Source organism: Leucoraja erinacea, chromosome 2, assembly GCF_028641065.1.
Source record: "Leucoraja erinacea ecotype New England chromosome 2, Leri_hhj_1, whole genome shotgun sequence".
NCBI lineage: Eukaryota > Metazoa > Chordata > Chondrichthyes > Rajiformes > Rajidae > Leucoraja > Leucoraja erinaceus.
Window position 1 is genome coordinate 103,696,949 of NC_073378.1, and position 6,132 is coordinate 103,703,080.

Genomic DNA, 6,132 nt, shown 5'->3' on the forward strand with positions numbered 1-6,132 from the left:
ATGGATGTTATTGTCCTGGGCAACTGAAGGAGAAAAGAAAGTTTGGCCTACAATGTCTGTGCTGAACATAGTGTCGGTGTTAAACTAATCTCTTCTGCCTGCATGTGATCCACACCCTTCCATTGCTGCATATTCATATGCCCATCTAAATGCCTCAACTTCTACTACCACCCCAGGCAGCGCATTCCAGGCACCCACGAGGTAAAGAAGGGTTTCGGCTGAAACGTTGCCTATTTCCTTCGCTCCATAGATGCTGCTGCCCCTGCTGAGTTTCTCCAGCATTTTTGTCTACCTTCCCCACACATCTCCTTTAGAGAGCCCAAAGGTCTGAAAGTGGATACATCACCTGAACCAGATGGACTGCACCCAGGGTTTTGAAAGAGGTAGCTTTAGAGATTGTGGAGGCATTAGTAGTCTAAAAATGACTCCATTGGAGTCAGGAGTGATCCTTTCAACCACTCCTCCACTGGTGCATAGTCACTAAAACTCACTAAAAATTAAAAAAAGAGTGAAAAAACAAACAGCTGCAGGCTGGGCAGCCATACCACATAGGACGGCGTCCCCTAGGCTGTGTGATAGCACACAGACAAGCAAAAGGGAAAGCAAAATCTTTCCTCATATGACAGTCCCGCCATCCCAGGGATCAATCTCGTGAACCTATGCTGCAAAGTACTGGAGGAAGAATTAGCCACAAGGAACTGCAGATGCTGGTTGACAAAAAGCGACACGCTTGTGTAACTCAGCGGGTCAGGCAGAATCTGGAGAGGTCATGGACAGATAATGTTTCGGGTCATGACCCTTCTTCAATTCGTACATAAAAAGAAATGTATACAAAATTAATAAATACAAAAGATAGACACAAAATGCTGGAGGGACTCAGCGGGACAGGTAGCATCTCTGGAGAGAAAGAAAGGGTGACGTTTCGGTTTAAGACACTTCTTCAGACAGGTTAAGGGGCTGTCCCACTGTGGCGACCTAATTGTTTAAGAGAGTTTAGGAGAGTTTGAAAAAGTGTCATTTTGAAGACCTCCTTCAACTATGTTGAAGACTAGCTTCGACTAGCTTTGGGAGAATTGGTCACCGAATAGTGGAGAGTGAAGACGACCTCCTTCGATCTCCCTTTGACTATGTTGAAGACTATCTACGACTCGACTACTTTCGATTACCTTCAACTACTTTCGATTACCTATGAATAACATACCGACCTACTATGACCAACTTCGACTAAACCTACAAGTAAAATAAATATCGATTTTTTCCATGGCGACCTTTTTTCACTTGCGGGCATTTTTCAGCATGTTGAAAAATACGCCGTGACCTAGCCGAGGCCTCGAGTATGTAGGGATTACTCTCGAGCATGAAGGAGAGTTACAAAGACCTCCTAGGACCTCATGTCAACCATGCTGCCAGTATGAATCGAGGGCAAACTCTTCTAAACTCGCCAATTAGGTCGCCGCAGTGGGACAGCCCCATTAGGGATAAGGGAAACGAAAGATATAGACGATGATGTAGAGAGATAAAGAACAATGATTAAAAGATATGCAAAAAAGTAACGATGATAAAAGAAACAGGCCATTGTTAGCTGTTTGTTAGGTGAAAACGAGAAGCTAGTGCGACTTGGGTCGGGGAGGGATAGAGAGAGAGAAATATATCAAAAGTTGTGTACACTAGATTGCGACTAGGATCCTATTGCCCTCTTTTTCACCGCAGTTCACTTTATTTCCATCTAATCCATTTTCCTGGATTAATAACAATTGACTGATCAACCAGTTGTAAAATTAGATTTCAGTGTGCCAGGGAAAGACAACCGTGCCGTCTAAACACCTATTCCTGTCTAGTTCTCTTTTATCCAGCCTATAAAACTTACACCCGTCCTCATTTCCCTTTAATGCAATATGTCTAGGTCCACGCCGCTATTGCTCCCACGACCCTGTCTGCTCCCAGGCAAGGCTGATAAATCCCCAGGGCCTGATGGTCTGCATCCCAGGGTACTTAAGGAAGTGGCCCTCGAAATCGTGGAATCAATAATTTTCCAATGTTCTATAGACTCAGGATCAGTTCCTATGGATTGGAGGGTAGCTAATGTTATCCGCCTGTTTAAGAAAGGCGGGAGAAAGAAAACAGGGAATTATAGACCAGTTAGCCTGACATCGGTGGTGGGGAACATGCTGGAGTCAATTATAAAAGATGAGATGACCAAAACATTTGGATAGCAGTAACAGGATCGGTCCGAGTCAGCATTGATTTAAGAAGGGGAAATCATGCTTGATGAATCGTCTGGAATTTTTTGAAGATGTAACTAGGAAAATGGGCAAGGGAGAGCCAGTGGATGTAGTGTACCCGGACTTTCAGAAAGCATTTGATAAGGTCCCACATATGAGATTAGTGGGCAAAATTAGGGCACAAGGTATTGGGGGTAGAGTCCTGATGTGGATAGAGAAGCGGTTAGCAGACAGGAAACAGAGTAGGGATTAATGGGTCCCTTTCAGAATGGCAGGCAGCGACTAGTGGGGTACGGTCGGTGGGGTATGGGGTGGGGCAAGGCTCAGTGCTGGGACTGCAGTTATTTACATATACATCAATGATTTGAATGAAGGGATTCAAAGTAACATTAGCAAATTTGCAGATGACACAAAGCTGGGTGGCAATGTGAACTGTGAGAAGGATGCTATGAGAATGCAGGTTGACTTGGACATGTTGGGGAGTGGGCAGATGCATGGCAGATGAAGTTTAATACGGATAAATGTGAGGTTATCCAATTTGGTAGCAAAAACAGAAAGGCCGATTAGTATCTAAATGGTGTCACGTTGGGAAAAGGGGAAGTACAACGGGATCTGGGGGTCCTTGTACATCAGTCTATGAAAGTATGCATGCAGGTACAGCAGGCAGTGAAGAAAGCAAATGGCATGTTGGCCTTTATAACAAGAGGAATCGAATATAGGAGCAAAGAGGTCCTTCTGCAGTTGTACAGAGCCTTAGTGAGATCACACCTGGAGTATTGTGTACAGTTTTGGTCCCCTAATTTGAGGAAGGACATTCTTGCTATTGAGGGAGTGCAGCGTAGGTTTACAAGGTTAATTCCCGGGACTGTCAAATGCTGAGAGAATGGAGCAGCTGGGCATGTACACTCTGGAGTTTAGAAGGACGAGAGGGGCTCATTGAAACATGTAAGATTGTTAAGGGTTTGGACACGCTAGAGGCATGAAACATGTTCCCGATGTTGGGGGAGTCCAGAACCAGGGGCCACAGTTTAAGAATAAGGAGTAAGCCATTTAGAACTGAGACGAGGAAACACTTTTTCTCACAGAGAGTGGTGAGTGTGGAATTCTCTGCCTCAGGGCAGTGGAGGCAGGTTCTATGGATGCTTTCAAGAGAGAGCTTATAGGGCTCTTAAAAATAGTGCAGTCAGGGGATATGGGGAGAAGGCAGGAACGGGGTACTGATTGGGGATGATCAGCCATGGTCACATTGAATGGCGGTGCTGGCTCGAAGGGCCGAATGGCCTACTCCTGTACCTATTGTTTATTGTGTATTGTCTATTGTCTATAGTCTATTGATTCCTTCAGCAGCCCTGTCTACGCAACAGTCAATGCTCAGACATTGGAATAAACAACTGCTCGGCCTCTCATGACAAGCGCGACTCCCCTGTTCGCCAACCTCATCCGGTCCAAGTGCTTACACCATCTGTATCTACTGCAGCTGGTCCGAGTGACGGGAGCCCGCCCGCCCGCTACTCCGCAGCCTCCACCGGGAATGTTAGATTAGATTTTTTAAACATCCACTTACGTGTGCAACAAAGTGAAAGAGGGGACATGAGGAGCCGTAGATGCGGAGATCTGGAGCAAAACGCAAAGCGCTGGAGAAACTCAACGGGTTGGGCAGCATCTGTGGAGGGAATGGAGAGACAAAGGTCGGGATCTTTGTTCAGACTGTTAGAACAGAGTGAGGAAAGCTGGTAAAGAGAGGTGAGGGGGAAGGGTGGAGCACAAACTGTCAAGGTGGAATTACCTGCATGTTTTTGCCCCACAGCTTTCTCCACTAATCTTTCAGACTCGAGCAGGGTCCCTACCCAAAACATCGTCTCCCCATTCCCGCCATAGATGCTGCAATGGGAATAGGAATGCAGTATAACGAGAAGATTTGAGTACAGGAGTAAAGAACAAGGTAGAGGAGCCTGAAAACCACAACGTCCAGGTTCAGGAACAGGTTCTTCCCTATATCTATCAGGCTGTTAAACCTCATGTAGTCAACTTCCGGTGACACCATGATAACGAGGGCTGTGTAGCCGACTTGCTCTCTGAGAGGCCCTCTTCAAACCAGCCATAAATAAAACAAATATTGAGGCATATGCTGATATAGGTGTGTCAGCGACTACCCGACCATGATGGGCCGACATAAAACGTCCGAGCGCAGGGGAAAAGGAAAAAATAAAGGACAAAAGTTGACTGACTCCCCGCATGATGATGGTGAGTCTGACAAGGAAGGCTCGCTAATTCTCTGTGAACTGCGAGAGCTGAGAAAAGAACGCAAAGAGGCTTCAGAAGACACTAAACAGAGACTTGCAAGAGTGGAGGATAATATGAAGGACTTAACGGTTCGAATTGAAAAGCTGGAGGGGAAATTGAAGGAAATGGAGGACAGAGTAAGTTCAACAGAAGACAGTGGAATGCGACATGAGAGGGCTATCAAATACCTGCTACACAGAGACGCTAAGCTAGCGGAGAAATGCTCGGACCTGGAAAATCGAGCGAGACGTAAGAATTTGCGGATATACGGAGGGAAAGGAAAAAAAGGACATGCTCCGGTTTGTAACTGAACTGCTGAGGAACTCCCTAGAACTCCCAGAAGATTTAACTATCCATATTGAGAGAGCACACTGGTCCATCGCAGACAGACCGAGAGCGGAGCAAGCCCCACCAAGATCCATAATAGTCAGATTTTTGGACTATTACACGAGAGATGTTGTGTTGCAACAGGCTTGGAAGCAACGAAAGATAACATACGAGGGGGACAGAGTTTATTTTGACCAAGATTACTCGCCAGATGTCCAGAGAAGGCGCAAGGAGGTATGACAGCAACTGCGGGAGAAGAATATCAGAGCCAAGTCTCCATTCCCGGCGCAGCTCAGGATCTTCCTAGATTCCGGAGTTAAGGCCTTCAAGACACTGATCGAGGCAGCGCCCACACTGGAGAAGATGAGGACCCACATCAGAATGGAGTCCAGAGATGAGCTGAACAGAGAGTTGCTGCAGGACCACTGATCAGTGGTCACCAATAAAGCCAGGGGGCAGAGAGGAATGGCAACTTTGTCAGAGGACGATCTTCGCACTATTTTGTGCATCATAAGAGAAGGACTATAGACAGGTTTGAAACACTTACAGAAACGTGGGCTCAGCTTGATCATTAACTTCTTCATCACCGTCATCAAATAATTCATCGTCTTTGTTTGAGAACAGCCACGTGTAAACATCTCTTACAATTTTGACCAAGATCATTTGTTGGTGGGAACACAAGTCGGGAGTTTCAGGCAGAGTTCAAAATTCATTGAATAGTCGCGTACGAGAAGTCCTGAAATGCCTGGGTTTCTTCTCAGCCTAATCCTGGCACGAACAGCTTCATACAGTTTCTGCCGATATCACCGGGTTGCTGCGCTCCAGATTGGTGAGCATCAATTAATTTGTCAGCTTTAACTAAGTTGTAATCAAGTTGTCCAAGAGCGAGGACACTCATTTCAATCAAATCCAAACTTTCAGACAAATTGTGGGAATGCAGGTTGCTCTATGACAATCCATAGATGAAGAAACGCTTGTGCAATCTGGTGCCAGTTGCTGCAAATATATATTTTTCAGTATCTCAGAACATAATTGTTGACAATGTAGTCAAATAGTAAGATTAAACGAGAACTTACCAGTTTGAAGTTTGACCTGCATTTTATGAGGAGTTACGATGAGGGATTACGTGAAGAGCCCGCTCAGCACGCATGTGCGGCATACTTCAAAGCAGCGGTGTGGAAGCAATGATAGACACTGTTATTCAAATAAACATAGTAAAGAAAAGGAGACATCAGTTATCAGTTTGACCCATATTATTGAGGGTGGGAGCGGAGGGCACGTAATCCCTCATCGTAACTCC